The sequence below is a fragment of the Centrocercus urophasianus genome, unplaced genomic scaffold, assembly GCF_019232065.1.
Source record: "Centrocercus urophasianus isolate 14NV4802_14NV808 unplaced genomic scaffold, USGS_Curo_1.0 seq_16, whole genome shotgun sequence".
Taxonomy (NCBI): Eukaryota; Metazoa; Chordata; class Aves; order Galliformes; family Phasianidae; genus Centrocercus; species Centrocercus urophasianus.
In genome coordinates this window covers 22,396,354-22,415,864 of record NW_024884711.1, presented here as the reverse complement: position 1 = coordinate 22,415,864, position 19,511 = coordinate 22,396,354, and positions in this window count along the sequence as shown.

Genomic DNA, 19,511 nt, shown 5'->3' with positions numbered 1-19,511 from the left:
CCCATGTGTGTGTCTAGGGCTCAGTATGTGATCCCGATGGGGCTTCAAAGTTTCCAGGGCTGCTCAGTAGAGCTGGAGCGCCAAGAAGATAGTCCTTTTCAGAGCAGTGGGCTGCTGGCATGTGCTGGGGGCTCCCTGGACTAAAGTGAACAGCTTGAGTCTCTGGACATATTGCAGCTGAGCCCGGGGCTGCTGGTGGAGCAGCCAGAGAGCTGGATGTGACTACCTCAGCAGAAGATAATCCTTTAGGTGCAGAAACTGAGGGCATCAGGGTTATAGGAGAAACGTTTGATGTCACCTAAATTAGTAGTCTATTACTGACCTGATGATGTGTATACTGCTTTGAGTGTACAGTATAAACAGAAAACACAGGTAACATTCTTAAACCTTACTCTTAACCTCTTTTCAATCTCAGACTTCAGAGTCCAGATCTGAAACCATTCTTTCCCATGCAATCCATTTCTTTTCTCCTTATGAATAGTCTCCTTTTCATCACTTTTGAGCATGTACCCTTTTGATTTGAAGGACAATTAACTTGTCTGTAGATGAAAATTTATCTGAGAAAAAAAAATAGTTAAGGAGCCATAACTTTCTATTCACTCACAACATGCAAATTTTGTTTGCAGGAATCTGCAAATATAAATCATTTTCCTCCAACAGCTGAAGAATTTTTAATCATATTCTTCTTTTTCATGAATTTGCATTCTTTCACGAATTTACATAACACATCAATTCTCCCCAGATTCCCTTCTTTTCCCATCCTATCCATCTTCACATAATATTAAGTACACTATGTCTTTGACCAGTAATATCCTCCTGCATCACAGGAGAGAAGGCTATATGGCCTGTCCAATATAAACTACTACATCATCATTCTAGTGAACAGATACAAGTTGTTTCAATGCACCTTGTATTCGTGTAGCCATTTCTTCGCATGCAGTTACATGAGGAATATTGCGAATGTTGTTTTTGGACTTACCTGTAAAATGTTTTACATGCACATGTTTATATGCAGTTCCAAGAAAAGCAACACCTGAAGTGTATCAACTGTTGCATTGCCTCCTACGGTACTGACCTAAAACCAGGCCAGGACCAAATGACTGCACGCACACACCAATATGATGAACAGCAAAATTAAGATAATTGTTGTGCATCATTCAGCACTGAATACACAAGCTCCTTGCTGAGAACCCACTTTACTGAGGTCCAGCATGCCAGGGCTGAAATTCATTTTATATAGAGGACTCCTTCTATGCATTCATTTACATCCAGTCCCTGATTCTAGGGAAATAAATAAAAAATACAAAACGTTATTAACTGTTCTATTTTGAACATGCATTCTTCTTATCTTCTCCCCTCAGCATTAAATTGAAAATGTCTCTGTAAACCACTGGAATCCATTAGCTTTGATAATCCAAAGTATCTTTCCTTGAGTAAAAATTGTCATTTACAGCAAGAACAGGGCAGGTCGGTAAGGGAGAGGGAGCAGAGAGGACAACTAGAGCTGCAGCATAAAAGCCTTTCAGGCCAAGTCCAAGTCCCATTGTATCCATGAGAGTAGGATAGACACAAATATCATTACTAGACTATGAAGCTGTCTCTGATCAAAATCTTGCTAGATTCTCTGCACCAGGACCCCAATTTCCTCCTGGCTGAATAGATAGTTCTGTGCATTTCAGATTTCACTGGTAGAAAAATAAGTTTTACAGAGATTTTCTCATTCCTCTGACACCCCTTAGAAATGGGCTTATATTCTCCCCTCTGTTAAATTGTTTTTTCTTAAATGCCTCTAAAATAAACACAAAGATTCTGGTCTGCTAACTGTCAAGAAGTTTTAGACCATTTAATCATTGTAACATTTCTTCAGTGGTTTGCTTGTATATTTATGTATATGCACATATACACACATATATACACAGAATATCAGAGTTTTGCAGCTAAGAAACTGCATGGCTCTAGATTGAATACTGAAAACAGGATGCTTTAGGATGGATTAGCAGAAGAGTTCAAATTGTCTTTGTTGGTATCTGTTCACAAGTCCTCTCTGTAGGAGTAGGACACAGGTGTTTGTTGCTCCTAGTGTCAAGATTCCAGAACTGCTTTCACTTAGGAAGAGAAATTTGTATAATTTAAAAACAAATTTTTACTTACATGATAAGTCTCATCTGTGTTCTGAGACAAAAAAAGCTACCAAACTGTATGTATGTATATATATATATTTTTTTTTTTTTTTGTTTAACCTTGAAACCTACACTGAGAAAATAAATTATTAGCTCAGTTTTGCAGTGGCAGTAGTGATTGTGCTAATGTTATTTTTTTAGTTTACTTTTTTCTTTGATTTCCATATTCATCTGCTCAGGTTAATTCTTTTCAGGACAATGGGATGAGAATCAAAGCAAACAATTTATTTCTTTGATTATCCGTATATCAAACACAGCTGTCATTCTACCTTCTGGGTTTCTCCCTGTTATTTCATTTGGAGGATAACTTGCATCAATAACAGAACAGATCATTTTTCTACATGCTATGCATTATGGGTGCATTTTTTTTTTCCAGAACTAATTACTAATTTTTAGCATACAGACATCCCTGGGTAGAGCTTTATACCTACAAGCTCTCCTCTTGCATAAAGGGCAGATCCTAGCTGGGCCCTCCTAAAGAGCCTGCATACATCCATTGTAATGCTGCAATTACATAAGCCATCTTTCCAGACCTCCATGATCCTAGCAAGATCATAGACCTGCAACTTCATACAGGTTTCTAATTCCTCATGTTTTTTCTATGGTAGCATGTTACTGTACAGACTCCAGAGAGGCACCCCAGCATGTTTATTTCCCTGGAGGAATGCGTGATTTCTCTCCATGATATTTTCTTGTAGGCACTTCCTTGCTGGAGGTCCCCTGCCTAATCCCCATTTTACTGATTTTTGTTCCCTTTTATTCATCTAACTCTAGGCCCTTCCTTGTCAGCCCTGTTCATCCAGCAGGGGTGCTATTAACTCACTTATGGTTATTGTACCCTGCATATTTATAGTAATTAATTTGCAAAACTTCATATCTACAGAGCTTAGAACTACGCAACACTTTCTTTACAGGTTTCTTAACCTGTTTTGCTATTTGTTTTTCATTTAACTAGTTATAATGTAAATTCTACATATCGTATACAGTGACTTTTCAGAAGGGTCTTAAAAGCAGAAATACTGGGATTACTTCACATTAAACATGTTGAAAAAAATACCAAGTAAATACAAATAGTAATAAAATAATCATAATTAGCCTGCCATTTCTCTCACAAAACAAAATCATGGAGCAGATGTTCAGCTGGTAAAAGCAGAAAACTGTTCCATTTATTTTATCTTGATAATTGTGTCCATGAACACCAGCAGAACTATGGACTATGGACTAGCCAAACTAGTCCATGAACACCAGCAGAACTATGGACTAGCCAAAGATTGGTCTCTTTTTCCTGACACTAAGATTCTCATTACTATTTTTTTCTACTATTTAGATGATTACATTCAGCCCTTTAAATAATTAAGCAAAGGAGGAAATTTGATGTGGGTTGATTTTTTTCTGGTTGCCAGATGTCCACTCAGCTGTTCTCTCCCTCTCTCTCTCCTCAAAAGGACACGGTGAGAAAATAAGATGGAAAAGCTCACACGTCGAGATAAAGACAGGGAGATCACTAAAAAATTACTATCCTGGGGATGAGCCAATTTGGGAAAAGTTCATTTAATTTATTGCTGATTAAAACAGACTTAAAATGTGAGAAACAATGACAAAAATTAAAACACCTCCTCCCCATTCCCTTTTTCCCATGCTGAATTTCTCTTCTTCACTCCCAACTCCTTTTTGTTCTGTGCCCCGTAGGTATAGGATGGGATGGGAAATGAGGAGTTATTGTCAGCCTATAATGCTTCCTCTCTGCTGCTCATTCCCATCACACGTTTCCCATGGTCTCCAAAAGCTGCAGGGAAAAATATGTTCCACTGTGCTCTTTACTGTGGATATCTGCGGGGCATTCACTGCTCTGGAACATGAAGGCACTTTCTTCCCCTTATCCTTCTCTGAGCTCTGTGCTCATAGACCTATTTCTCATCTCTTTTTTTCTTACTCATCAATTCTGTATGGTGTTTTGTCCTTTCATAAATATGTGTTCATAAAGGTGTTACCAGCTTTGCTGATAGACACAGGCATGTCCTGCACTGGGTCCATTTTTAAGCCAGCTAGAACCTGTTGTTTCCAGCATAAGGCTGCTTCCTGTCCTCCACAGAGACCACCCTTGCAGCATCTACACACAATACAGTTTGTTACAAGCAGAGCCCAAGTGAAAAATATCCTAAATATCGAAATGAGCTTTTGATAGAATAATGGCTGGTGCAGAAAATTTGAGTAGAAATGTATGTGGTTTGCTTTAATAGGAAAACTCATTGGCTAGCCTCCAGCTTCTGTATGACTCTATAAGCAGCACCCACAGCTAAAGTACTAAGTGTCTCTCATTTGATAGGAGCTGCGGGTCACTTTAATTCTGGACAGAGGCTAAGAAAATTCAGAATTTAAAACGTAAAATATATAGGGTAATAATCATTTAGCCATTCCTACTTTGCTATAAGTGTGAATACATTTGCTGTTACCAGTAGATTCATTCCTTGTGCATCTATTCCTGACTGTTGTGTTGAGGAAACATTATGTTTGAGTAGGAAATCAAACTGAGAGTATTATAAAAAGAAGGTATTCATTTTTCATACTTATTTTATTCTCAAGTTGTCAGAATTTCACTACCAAAAAAATGTTAAACGGATATATTAGGCACTGTAGAAATGCAGCACTTCTCAAGAATATCACCTGAATTGGAAATGACATCAGAACCAGATGATTGTCTTAGCAGTAGAGAGGACTTTTTGATAAAGCATAAAAGAAGAAACCTTATACTGAACACATTTTTCTATAATGCAGCTGTATAACCCTAATATGTCGAAAAATAAGGTACACATAATAAACTCTCCCTTAATGTGGGATTTTTTTAATTTCGCTACCTTTTTACATTGCTATGAAGGTGCACTTCAGTGTGCAGAAAGTAAGGTATTGTTTGCAACAAGACAGAGAGGAGCCGGAGACAGAAATTAGGAATTTGATCTTTAACAATCTGTGGTTGAAGAAAGGTATAAAATTAAGTCCTTATGATCCCATTTGTCTTGTTTACATTCCAAATATCCTACGCATTTGAGTAACATATCTGGCCTTCACTGAAATGTTTACTTGTATGAGATCTACTATATAGAATCAAAGGAAGTAAAATCATCTTCATAATTTGACAAACATATATCTGAGCCCCTGGATAATTGTCATTTTGACTAAGCATAATACAATTCAACAAAGACTGTCAATTAAAATTTTTAAGACATATTATATTTGAATGTAAATACATTTCCCCAGAGCATCCTTTTATATCATGCTGCTGTACTTGAAGTGGGCCACCAAAATAACAAATCCTTTAGATTTCACGACTTGTCTGTAATGTAGTATGCTTTCAAGATAAGCATTTCTTAAATATAGCATTAAATCAGATTTGTGCTAAATTTAGCCTGTTGGCCTGGTTTCCACAAAGGTTTATTCTACAAAAACTAGAACCCAGGTACTGCTTTTATAAAATTAACATAGGTCACTGACGTAATGACAGAAAACTATGATTTCATGTCAGCTGGGTTAAAATTCAAACATGAATAAAACATTTCACTCAGAAAGAACAATACTGTCAATGAACAAAAGGAATTCTCATTTATCTTATCTGGTGGTAGAGAATAGATACTACAGGAGCGCTCACAAGGACCCTTACAAGTAAAAAAGAATTTCACACTAGGAAGGGTTTTAAGTATTTTGCTTATAACTTCGATTCTTTTTCCTTACAATTACTTTTGATTTCTTATATTATTTTAATTGCTTCCTATAGCTATTTTTTCTAAAGTATTCTTCTAAAGTATTCTAATTTGCAATTACAATAAAATACTTGTTTTAGTGGCATCAGAGGCAATATGTTGATATACTCTGATGTCAGAATTAAACCTTTGCCCATAGAAAAGAGTGTATAAATAGAAGTACTTGAACAGGTTTTCCTTTCTGAAATAGAAAAATAATCAGTAACATATCACTTCTTTGTTGAACATCCAAAATAAGACCAAATGAGATCTTACACCTGGAAAAATGTATAGATTTTAAATGGGACTTTTTTTCCCATTATTTTATTTTGGGATTAGTTCAATGTTCCTTAAATTTTTTATTTACTGCAAGTTTGTCTTTGCTGTGCTTGCCCTCCCCTCCACTTGCAGAGAAACTGATCTTGGCTTGTATGCAAACTCTAAATCCAGAAAAGGAGAATTATGGCCAAATAAGGCTACCCCAGGAAAAGAATATGTCTTCCTCCATTTTGCTGGAGAACTTGGTCCAATTTTTCATTACAGAATTAGAAAAAAAAAACTTACATTAGATCCTGACCTTGTGAAAAGTTACAGTAATAATGTTCATACCACTTTTGATAATCTCAGTTATCATGGTGGTGATGGGAAGCAGAAGTTATTTTGTGCATTGAGCTGACAGTGGCTGATATGTAAATTATCTTGGCTAAAGAAGTCTATCATACATACAGAATTTCTGCGGCATTTGTGGGTAGTATCTATCTCCCATGAGAACCTATGGTCTCACAGTAGAGAGGAGAAAAGCTGGAAAGAAGAGGCAAAGATTAGTTTTCATCAGGACAGAGGTTCTGCTGGTACATTCTTGATCCTGCTTTCATTTACACTTTGGGACATGTCTTTGTTGACATAAGAGAATCACAAAGTCACAGCATCATAGAATGATTTAGGTTGGAAAGGACCTTAAAGGGCTCCAATTCCCTTGCCGTCAGTGGGGACATCTCCCATCAGATTAGGCTGCCCAGGACTCTGTACAACCTGGCCTTCAACACTTCCACATATGGGATATCCACAGCTTCTCTTGGCAATCTGTGCCAGTGCCTCACCACTCTCATAGTTCAGAATTTCTTCCTAATATCTAATCTAAATCTACTTTAGTTAAAGTGTTTTAGTTTAAAACTACCACCCTTGTCCCTTGTCCTATCACTACATTATTTGGTAAAGAATTTTTCCATTTCTCCTGTAGGACCCCTTTAATTACTGAAATGCCACAGTGAGATTTTCCAGAAGCCTCCTCTTCTCCAGGCTGAATAAACCCAGCTCCATCAGCCTTTCTTTGTAGGAGAGATGCTCCGGACCTCTGATCATTCTCTTAGCTCTCCTCTGGACCCACTCCAACAGTTTCTCATCTTTCTTTTCCTCCATCAGTACCCCCAGGTTCTTCTCTGCAGGGCTGCTCTCTTCTCACTTGTCTCCCAGCCTGTATTAATTTCAGAATGCCTTAAAGAGATTCACAGTTTGGTACAACTTCATTATTTTTGATAATTAAAGTTACAGGAATTGCTAGGAAAGTCTTGATAACAAATACAGCTTATAGTTGACAGTGGCACCATTAAATCTCTTGTACAAATGGGGAACCTTAATTGCAGCAAGCTAAGGTATGGATGGCCATGAAGCTATTCAAACTTGGCTTTAAGCCATAGCAATTTGGGATTCAGCTACTGGTAAATACAAGCAGTTTCTTGTGTCAACTGCTGAAATTTCACTGGTGAAAGGAAAAATGCTGTCAAACAATGTCAAAACAACTCATGAAAATTTAGAACTGTTCCTTGTGAAATTTTCACTTCAACTGCTCTTAGCTTTGTATTATATTAAACATTACAAAAATAAAAAGAGCTAAGCTAAGACAAATTTCTTGTTAATTTTAGATGACTGTGTTTTTATGAGGCTTCTAAAAAAATTCTAGAATTAACCACTTAACAATTTGTGAAAAAATACAGCTTCCAATGCCTGTTCTTTATAGTGATTCTTACTGTACTGGAATCACAGTTTAAAAAACTATATTTTTATGAAGAATGTCTACAGCACTTCACACAGTGCAGGTAAGAGACACGCTCCAGCTGTTCTGACAAGGTTATGTATTCATGAAATGCTGAGTCAAATTCAAAGATAAATCCCAATTCCCTGAAATCTGTAATTGAAGAGCTAACATGAGATCTATCGCAAGTGAGAAAAGATCAGGCCAACAACAGAGAGATACGCTGTAAATCTAATAGTATTATATACAGTATAAATACTAAGTTATTTTAATACAGGTAAACCATCTTTGGTATATGTTATAAAGCGTATCCCTGGAGAATTTAAAGGAAAATGGTATAGTTGGAATTCTACAGTACAATTCAATACAATACAAATTCTAGCATATTTGTGTTAGCTAAACCTTGATTAGCCTACCAAAAGCATTGTTATTTACATCATTCACTTAATAGAAAACCATCACATTTTAGAGTAATTCCTATTTATAAGCCTATTGACTTCTTGTAGTCATGTTATCTGTCAAAAGTGGATAAACTGAAGACATTTGCTACTTCGCTGACAGGTAACTAAAGGAAGCAGTCATGGTAATTCCATATTTGTTCTAGTACGAATAATACTGCTGAAAACGAACAGTCTTCAAATTCTGACACTCCACAATACAGAGAAACAATTTATATTTTTGCAATTATCAACTTTCTTTTTTTTTTTTTTTTTTTTTTTTCCCCAGCTAAAGCACAATACAAATTGCAAAGTTCTGATTGCAAGCAATTGCTGTTATTTAAAACATCAAGATTATGCAGGTAGTATTTTTTCCAAGCACTTTTCTTCTCAGCATGGGAATGTCCTCTGCCTTGGATCACCAATAATATTTTTAAGATCTTGGGGTGCTGCTTGCTGAACAGTGCTTTCTGATTATTTCAAACACGACACGGTGCCACAGCCTCTGTTAACACTGTAACTGTCAGCACCACATTCAAGTTTCAGACCCTCTGTATTTGGCAGATGGAGGGAGTGAGTTGGAAGTCACGGCAATGTGTGACTACTCGGTCTCTGTTAGATTTCTATGTCACTTGGGCATGGCTGATTTTCTCACACAAATCCTGTGCTCAGGTCCACTGACCAATGGCTGTGAAACAGTTGTCTAAGCACATTTCAAGAATCTGAACTATTAAAGGATGGTTTAATTAGAGGCTAGTTATTTGCAGGAAAACCAGTAACTGACTCAAAGCTAGCTGGTAGCAACAAATGGATTTTTGAAGGGCTAATGTTATGTTTTATAGAAGAGCAAACAAGCAGAAAAAGACCTGGAGAGCATATAATTACAAATGTCATAAAGACAAAATACAAGGGTAAACAAAAATTGAGATCGTATAGGTTTGCAATAAGTGTTGAACTAATTGCAGTACAAAATTAAGAAGTTCAGAGTTGTTTATTCAATAAATTTCTTCTGATGTACTTGGAAGCACAAGCACACAAGATTAAATGTAATGTACTTCAGTGCAGGTATGTAGAACCAGTTTCACTTTGTCACAACTGTAGCATATGTCTCTAAGCCTCACTGAATCCTGAAATCAATATGCTGGTGATTCTGCAGAGTAACTCACCAGTTACTTTTTTACTTGTTCTTTTCCCATGATTAAACAAATTTGCACCATTCAAGTCTTTCCCTCATGCCTCTTCCTTTCATCTTCCCTCACAAAACTATGTTTCTATGTGACTTCGCTTTTTCCCCTGTCATTTTAAAGATCCAGACTTCTTCTCTTACACAGTCTCTTAAACATTCCTCTATTTTGTCCAAAATCCTTTTCCAAATGACCTGAAGTCTGAAAGGGCAAAGTGTATTTATTCCATGTTCTCCTGTATATGAAGTAGAAAATGTATATAGTTAACCTAACAGCCTTATAAAGACATCTGTATTCCATCTTTAGCTCTCAAGTGTTTCTGTACTTCTATTTACTCTCCTTTTGACATTACAGTATGAGACAATATGCTGTAAGTTTCAGCCCCCATTTTTTCAGCAGTGTTAACCTTGAATGCAGCTTAGAGACTAAATCTTCAATTTTGAGAGGGCAGAAGAAAGAGTACTAATAATATACAAAAAAATATTGCTTCTCCTTACACTGGTTTCTGCCAAGTGAAGGAAAAAAAAATGGTTCATTTCATTCATTTTATATTTGCTGACTGAAATCAATTGTTAGGCCTACATATAGTAGTAGATTTTCCATTTTCAAGACAAGTAGATGCAGTAAATGTGCTCTTCATTTAGTAAAATGGTTCATTAACAATTGATGCAAAGTGGTATAATAGATATCACTGTTGTTCTTTCGCATCTAGTGCTGGGTTCAACTGGGGATTAAATTGCCTGATGTCCCTCATGTTAGCAATTGCTAAAAATGACATTTATGAGGGTAGCATGAAGGATATTTTAGGCTTTCAGATGAATGTAATTTCAGAGACCCTGGCTTAGACGTTTACATGCTCAGGTGGATGCCAATTATTAATGAAAATGTGCTTAAATTATTTGATATTCAGAAATCAAGCCTTTCTTGATAAACATTAATAATATATATGTAATAAATATGTAGTATATGTGAATATATAATATAATTAAGGTAGGTTTTCAGCAATAACAAGATATTTCAATATTCTTATGTGCAAATCACACTAGGCAGAAATATTATCTGCTACTTAGTTTAATATTTTTAGAATACATGGTCTTATGCAGTTTCTTCACGCAATGGGGATATATTTTTTTTTTTTTAATTCATAATGCAATGGAAAGTAATGATGCATTCCACAAAGCCATAATTCTTTCGTTTGGCCTTTATGATCAAATTCCATAAATGTAGCAAAGCACTAAGCTCAGAGCATAATATGAGAATCCTGTTGTAGAAGAAATGGAAGTGATTATGCCTAAAGAAATATTAGCAAGTGAAAATGAATTGCCTGTAAACCTATTTCTTCACGGTGTCATGCTGTGTGTTACAATAATCATCTTTGGAAGAGTTTCTGCTTTTATCTACAATACTGTATACCTATGCTGCAAATTTTGGTTGAAGTACTGCCCTTTCTACCACAACCTCAGTGGACCTGAGTTTAAAAAACACTTCACTGTCCCCTTTCTCTGTACATATGGTATTGTCCTGTCCAGTGTGTTTGTTTTTCTTTCCAGTATCTCTAGTTTAGCCACTCAGCAACAAGAGCTTAAATTCAAGAACAAGTCAGTGTAAGTTATCTAGTTATCTTGTCTATTCATGTGCTGGGATATAGGCTGGACCTTTGAGTACTCAGGGTTCTAGTTCTGGATTACAAAACTTGCAATGAAGCAGGGCTGCCATGGCTTCAATTTCTATGCTTAAGCAAGCTGCCTCTAGTGCAGCACTTTCACTGACATTTTTTTTTACCATGAAACTACCTGTTGGCAGCTGGACAAAGTATTGTCCTTATTAAATAGGAATTCTCTAGTTCATCGCAAGTGGTTTTCTTCTATTTTATTTTTCTCTACTTGTTTTATCTTCCCTTCTATGATTAAGTCTGGAATTGCAACATTCAAACTCAATGAGGTTGCTCTATAAGAAGAGTTGAACTGCATTTCTCCAGTAAATTGATCTGGAAATAAAGATCATTGTTTCAGTATATTTACATAAGGCAAAAATTTTTAAAAAAACAACATACCAGTGGCTCTGAGCAGCCTGGTCTAATGGTTGGAGAACCTGTCTGTGGCAGGGGGGTTGAAACTAGATGATTATTGTAGTTCTTTTCAACCCAGGCCATTCTATGTTTCTATGAAATATAGTCTGTATGTTTTATGAAGGAAAAAAATTACTAATGAAGGAAAGGAAGATAAGGACAAGCCAGGGCAATTTGAGCAATGTGCTGGGAGAGCTTATGGATAGCAGCCCTGCAAAGAGAATGTCAGAATTCTGGTGGATATTAAGCTGGACAAGAGCCATCAATGCACTCTTGCAGTCTGGAAGGCCAACTGTATCCTGGCCTGCTTCAAAAGGGCAGTGACAGCAGGTTGAGGGACCTGATCGTCCCTCTCTACTCCACCCTTGTGAGGATTGATATGGAGTATTTTGTCCAGACCTTGGATCAACAAATATACAGAAATGTTGAAGAGAGTACAGAGGAGGGCGACAAAGATGGTGAGAGGGCTGGAGTACCTCTTCTATGACAAAAGCTGGGGGAAATTGGACTCGGACTGCATAATTGAAGGCTTCATTACTTAAATAAAGTACTTATAAGCAGGATGGAGACCATGTTTTTACATGTGCAGATAGTGATAAAACAAGAGGAAATAGTTTTGAAGCCAAAGAGGAGATATGTTTATTAGATCTAGAACGTTTTTATTTACTCAGAGGATGGTGAGACACTAGAACAGGTTTCCCAAAGAAGATGTGGATGCTCCATCCCTGGAGGCATTCAAGCAGGATGGATGGGGCCTTGGGCACCCTGACATAGGGGGTGACAATCCTGCCCATGGTAGGGGGTGGTTGAAATTAAATGATCTTTATGGTCCCTTCCAACCTAAGCCATTCTATGATTCTATGAAACTTTAAGGACAATCAGGAACTAAAAAATGCGTGAGAGAAAAATTCCTAAAAAGCCGTACATAAAGGAAACCTCAAATAAACCTACCTCAAAACCATATTTTTTAAGTCTTTAAAAACTAACAGTGCAATCTTAAATTTATTCTGCTCTTATGAGCTGCCAACATAGAGAATGCAGGCAGGCGGTCATGGCATAGGAGTTACTCATATGAATAAACAAACATGTTTCTGGATTCCAAGAAGCTCCAGGGAATAGAAGAACCTGTGTAGGCTATTAGAGAATTACAGCAAGCTTGTCTTTTGATCACAAGGGCACATATTACTGTTATAAGGTTAAGCAAAACTGAAACAAAGTCAAGGTATTTTTTAAAAACTTGCCAACTGGGAAAATACTACTTTCATTCTAGAACTGATGCAGTTTTCCATTAGAAAAGCTTTTTTCAAAACAATTCTGAGGGTTTTCTTCTTTTTGTTTTCAAAAACAAATTGCTATTTTTACTAAAAAAGCAAAAAGGAATAAATTACAAATGTATCCAGGACTTGCTTAGTGGCATAGTGGTGCTATGTGCCTGTATGGCTATATGTGCTTTGGTCAAGTAGACTTTCACTACCGTGTTTTTCCTGTGGTAGTTGCTTATAGATGTGCCACGCCACATACAATATTGGACAGACCATCTGTGGCACTATCCAAACAAATTGTCCTGTCGTTTGTTGTAAAGATTTTATTATAAGAATCATCAAAGTAGGACTATGGACAGCCCTGGTGTCTTAAGTAAGGAGATGGTTCAAGACTTTATTTTATTTAAGAAAAAAAATCTGAAATGTTATTTTTACTCCTTGTGTCTACAAGGGAAAATTTCACAATCTGAAGATTTGGAAGACAGGTTTGCACTGCTGATGCATTTAAAATGTGATTTCAGATTGAAGAAAATCATTATCAGATCATAACACATCTATTTTGTAATGGTAAATTTGAAGTATAGCACAGTGTGGATAAGCAAGGCCCTGTAGAGGGATCTGGACAGGCTGGATAGCTGGGCTGAAGCCAATAGGATGAGGTTCAACATGACCAAATGCTGGGTCCTGCACTTTGGCCACAACAACCCTAGGCAACGCTACAGGCCTGGAGCAAAGTGGCTGGAATACTACGTAGAGGAAATGGACCTGGGGGTATCAATTGATGCTCAGCTGAACATGAGCCAGCAGTGTGCCCAGGTGGCCAAGAAGGTCAATGGCATCTTGGCTTGCATCAGGAACAGTGTTGCCAGCAGGAACAGGAAAGTGTTGTGCCCCTGTACTCAGCTCTGGTGAGGCCACACCTTAAGTTCTGTGTCCAATTTTGGGCCCCTCTCTGCAAGAAAGACATTGAGGCCTTGAAGTGTGTTCAAAGAAGGACGACAAAGCTGGTGAGGGGTCTGGAGCACAGACCTTATGAGGAGTGGCTGAAGGAGCTGGGATTGTTCAGACTGGAGAAGAGGAAGCTCAAGGGAAACCTCATTGCTCTCTATAACTACCTGAATGGAGGCTGTAGTGAGCTGGGGGTTGGCCTTTTCTCTTGTGTAACTGTTGATAGGACCAGAGGGAATGGCTTCAAGTTGTGCCAGGGGTGATTCGGGCTGGACGTTAGGAAATACTGCTTTTCTGAAAGAGTGGTCAGGCAGTGGAATGGGCTGCCCAGGGAGTGGTGGAGTCACCGACCCTGGAACTGTTCAAGGAACGTTTGGATTTTGTGTTGAGGGACATGGTTTAGTGAGTGACCCTATCACTATTGGTGATAGGTGGATGGTTGGACTGGATGATCTTGAAGGTCTTTTCCAACCTTGTTGATTCTGTGATTCTGTGATCTTGCAGAGATTATGTACGAGTTATGAAAGACCCTATGCTAACGAATGTTTGATAAACTCTCTTTTACTGTCTTCTATCTAAATATCTTTACAATAAACTGTGTTTACTGATTACTACTTCTACTACAACTACTACTGTGAAGGAGTTGGTAAAAGATAAATTAGATTTAGAAAGTATTAAACAGGATGAATTCAAGAAGAAAAGTAGGTTTACGTGGCATGTACTTCAGGATTTACAGCAAAGTTGTCTATTCAAGAAAGGGTCATTTTGCAATACAATAGTTGTTTCATTTATCTTGTACTGAGTTACAATAGAGAATGGACTCAAAGTTCATTAAAAATTAAACCATACTTTATTCAGCATAGTGGTAAAGCACTGCTGTGTAAATGGAACTAACTTTTTATTTCTCTCATCACAGTCTTCTCTTTGGTTTCTTTTCAAATAATGATATTCTTAAATGCTGCACATTTTCTAAGAATGTAAACATTAAGGACTGTAACAGCTAATTGTTTCCAGAGCTAATGTCCACTATGACATGGAGTATGACTGGAATAGTCTTCTGATTCATTTGGTACTCTGATATTCCTTTCTTGTACAGTCACGAGTTCACCTGCTATCTTTGTATGGTATAATAACATAATAAAAGTACTTCACACTCCATATATTTCACAGAGATATACACAAGAATATTTTTGTATTGCATAGAAATGCCTTAGATCTCAGAACACAAAAATTTTCTAACTTGGAGTTCACATAAATTAACCTCTAATATTTGAAATGTTTTTTATTGCTAAAAAATTTCCAATTTTTTTATTCTCATATCGTTTCTCAACATTTCAGAATCACAATTACAGCAAGATACAGCTGTAATTAAGCTGTAAATAAATAAGCTGTAAATAAAAAAGAATGGTAACTGAGATCACTTTCTCACAGAGTTAAATAACCAATAATCTGAGTATATTTTCTCAGATGTAAAATTCTCAGAAGTCCAGCTGATTTTTTTTACCTTTACATTAATGTTCTTTGATAGTTCTGTTCATTCTAGGTAAGTCGAACACTCAAGTTGACATTTTTACCCAGGATATGTGCAAAGATCTAAGTCCAGAGGCATCTTGTTCTCTGTCCTTCTCTTCAGAAATATGTTTTTGAGAAAATGGCTCATGATTTATCCTAGTCCCCTTTTTCCCAAACTTCTGTTAGATATTATCATCAGAAATACTGCCTGTACTCCCTTGTTACACAAAGTGATTTCCTGCCAGTCACAGATTTCATGGGCCTGACTATCTTCAAAATCCCCTCACTAAACAAATTGACATTTCATCACTTTATTTTTTTCTACTTTGTATTTAATGTATTTATTCAATTGAATAAAAAGTTCAGTTGTTAAATTATATCGATTTTTATTTCAATATAAAACAAAAAAATACCATTATGTACTTTTATCATATTTATGAGGCTCTCTATCCTGGAAAAATATGTAATGAAACATGTCTTTTTCCACATAGCAAAAGGACTACTCAGAAACAGATTACATTAAAGTACGGTAAAGTTCCAGAACATTTATGGCTAGCTTTTCTCTCTCTCTCTCTCTCTCTCTTCCAAAGACTTGAATTCCAAGTCAGCTGTGCAACACTTTTTAAGGTCAAAAAGCTTGTTAGCTTATTAAATGGAACAAGCTTCAAAGTGGAAAAGCCTGCAAATCACCTTTCTTCAGCACTGCCTTCTGTTAAAAAAAAACAACCTTATAAAATCAGATCCACATAACAGAATGGGGAAGAGAGGAAGAAAGAGAGAATTACACTTGACAGAATTCAACACACAATGTAATGCAGTTCTGAAAATCATCAGCAACCACAAGTATAGATAAATGTAAGTATTAGAGTAAAATAGAGTTATATTTGAGTCTAAATAGACTCAATGAGAAAATGTAGATAAAAAAAGAGCATATGAAAGTAAAAAGGGTAAGTGTGGCTCTATGCTTACTGGACATTCATATCATTTTCTTTTGTTTATTATTTCTCTGCATAATCTGTTTTGCCACTTTTTTAATTCTCATACTCTTTGTATTTCATATTCATTTTTCTTACTCCATCTCTTCAGCTTCCCACTGTATATGTAATGTTATATTCCAAATTGGTCTGTCTTCATCTTGCCTGTAGGACTGTCTTGGATGAACTTCTACTTCTGTCCCTTTGACCTGTTCATTTTATGGTTTAGCAGCTTATGCCATTTATTTGAAGGTATCTGCAAAGAAATGAGGTAGGCCACAGATAATTAATTATTCATTTTTTGTATATTTTCAAGATCTTGTGTGTGGGCCACAGCTGTTACATCATTCTGACTGTAGGTTCCATTTTTCTACCAAAGGCTTCATATAAGAATAAGAATTATTTAATCCTTTTGTATTCATGAAATCTGTGCAGAATTTATGTTGATCTTTTCTTAGCTCAGCCATTTATTTTCTTTAGACTTTGTGCTGTTCATTTCTTAGCCCATTCACTTCTTTCCTCCTTTTGAACAGTTTTTATTTTTCCTCCATCCTCTGTTCCCCCTCTTGATTTATGTATAGCAGTTCAGTTCTTATTTTCACCTTTTTAATTCAAATGAATAATCATTCTTAATATTTGTTCTGTATGTATTCAAAATAGCTATATATGTATTTTAAAGTCAGCTGCTCCATCTCTAATGCTTCTGTATTATATGCCATGTTTAAGGCCACACAGTCACCATGTGCTGTCCCCCATCAATTTCTATTAACACTGGGTAAGAGCCACCATATTGTGTGTTCAGTACCCAGAGGAATATGGATTTGGACTGCTGTGGTTACAATGGCATTCAGACATTAAATAATGCTGAGTAATTCTGGCTACAGGAGGAACAGTGATCAACAAATTAGGTATTTACCATCAGGGAGCTTATATCAGGTGCAAACACTCAGATCTGTCCAACAGGAGACCAGGTAGCAGTAAAGAGCAAGAGCGGGATAAGGAAAATGAGGAAAACAGCAAACATACAATATCAATAATAAATAATAATAATAAAAAAAGTAAATAACGGAAAAAGAGTCAGGAGACCTATATGATGCAAATTCTCAGGTGAAGAAGTTTCAAGAATAGTAGTATGGGTTTCCCTAAAAGGACTTCAGTTTTGTTTATCAGTTACTGATGGTTATCTACTCTGGAATAGTTGTCCTAAAGTAACTAAACTTAAAGGAATTTATTTTTAAGCTTTCCAAAGTTTAGTTACTTTCCCAAAAACAGGAAATATGAAAGATTCTCAAATAATAATTATTTACCAAGGATAATAAACTACAACATCATAAAACAAAATTTGCAAAGAGAGCTGTGAATAGGAATAACTGGAAGGAAACGTAAACTGCATGAGTGCTGCCATCTTTTGGTCATAATACATTAAAATTACAAGAGAGATATGAATATATTTAAGCAAGATGAATACAGTCTGAAAGCAAAATATGAAAGTTAAGCATTATTAAAAACAATTATCATTATTAATAATACAGCTGAAAATTCACCCTCCTGAAGTTCAGGGTGCTTACTCTGCTCTTTGCTAGGTCCATTTTCCTTAGCATCATGAACTTGATCATGGTCATGGTCATTATAGACTGCTTTCAGTCTTAACCTCTTTAATGATCTCCTCTACACTGCTGAGCACTAGGTCCAGTACTTCATCTCTGGTTGATTTGTTTAATACTTGGACCAGGAATTTATCCTCAGCAGACTCCAGGAATTTCCTGGGTTGTTTGCGTCCCACCGTGTTGTTTTCCCAGCAGACATTAGAGTGGTTGAAATTCCCATCAGAACGAGACACTATGAGCACAAAGCCTCTTATAGATAAAGCAAGAAGGTCTCATCAACAGGCTTCCCTTGATCAGGTGGTCTGTTCTAGACCCCAATCACTAGATGTACTTTGTTGGCCAGGTCCCTAATTTTGACCCACAAAGCTCTCAACCCCAATCATGGCTCTTTCTCAGAAGCAGCTCTTCACAATCTGTCCTCTTAACAGTGAGAATAATTTCTGCACCCCTCCCACCTTGGAATCATAGGGTTCCAATTGTGCAGTTTGTTCCACCATGTTTCTGAGACAGCAATTAGATCATAGTTTTCTAATTACATCATGATTTCCTCCTTCTGCCTATTTCCCCTGCTGCAGGTGTAGAGGCTCACTAGCTGGGCTGTCAGCCCACTACCTTCCTGCTGCTTTCTAAAGTGAAAGTACTTCCTGACCACTCCCTGTCACTCATCAATACAATTTTTTTCCCCATAACATTTAGCTTAAAGCTCTAGTGATAACCCCAGACAACTTGCTGCCCACTGTATTCTGGCTCCTCTTGGTTGGTTCTGTCCCATCCAATGTCATCATGCCTGGGTTCTCAAAGGTACATCCAAGACCACGATACCAAAAATCCTGAACCTATTTATTTCATGGAAGGATGCAAAATATTTTTCCTTCTGTGCATAGTTCATCTGAATTAAATTTGCAAAAATAATAATTTTCAAATTTGGAAAATTTATTCTTATTAGATTAAGCACATCCATGACAGAGTTTAATCTAAGAATTAATCATCCCTTTATGTTTAAAGGATGAGAATGTTATTTTTCAAAGTGTTGCTATTTGATACCTAAGGGGAAGATTTTTTTTTATTACCAGTGAGTAATTCAGTCTGGTTTGCTATAAACAACCAGATCAGGTTTACCCTTAGTACTGCCTGAGGACTATTGCCCTTGCAGGATCCTGACAGCTATCATGGATTTTCTTCCTCTTTTACATCAGCTGTGCTCAAGAATAAAACATAAGTCAGTCAATATCAAGTGAGCGAGGTGGTATCTATTTAACATTTATGGATTAGCTGTATAGACCATTAGTACTATTGGCTTTAAAACAGTATCATAAGCACAAAACATTTGGTTGCTTCTAAGAACAACCTAAGCCTCTGCCTTGCCCCATTTCCATTCTCTTAAGAGACAGCATGTCTGCACAGCAGTTATCATATGGTTACTATAGTTAATTTCCACACATGAAAAAAACCTGCATGCATAAAGCATTTGCTCAGTTTTATTTGAGCTTAGATACGTATGGGGTTTTGTTTTGTTTTGAAGGACATGAACCATTGGCTCTTGACCAGAGTGCTCTCGTGTTTTTGTTTGTTT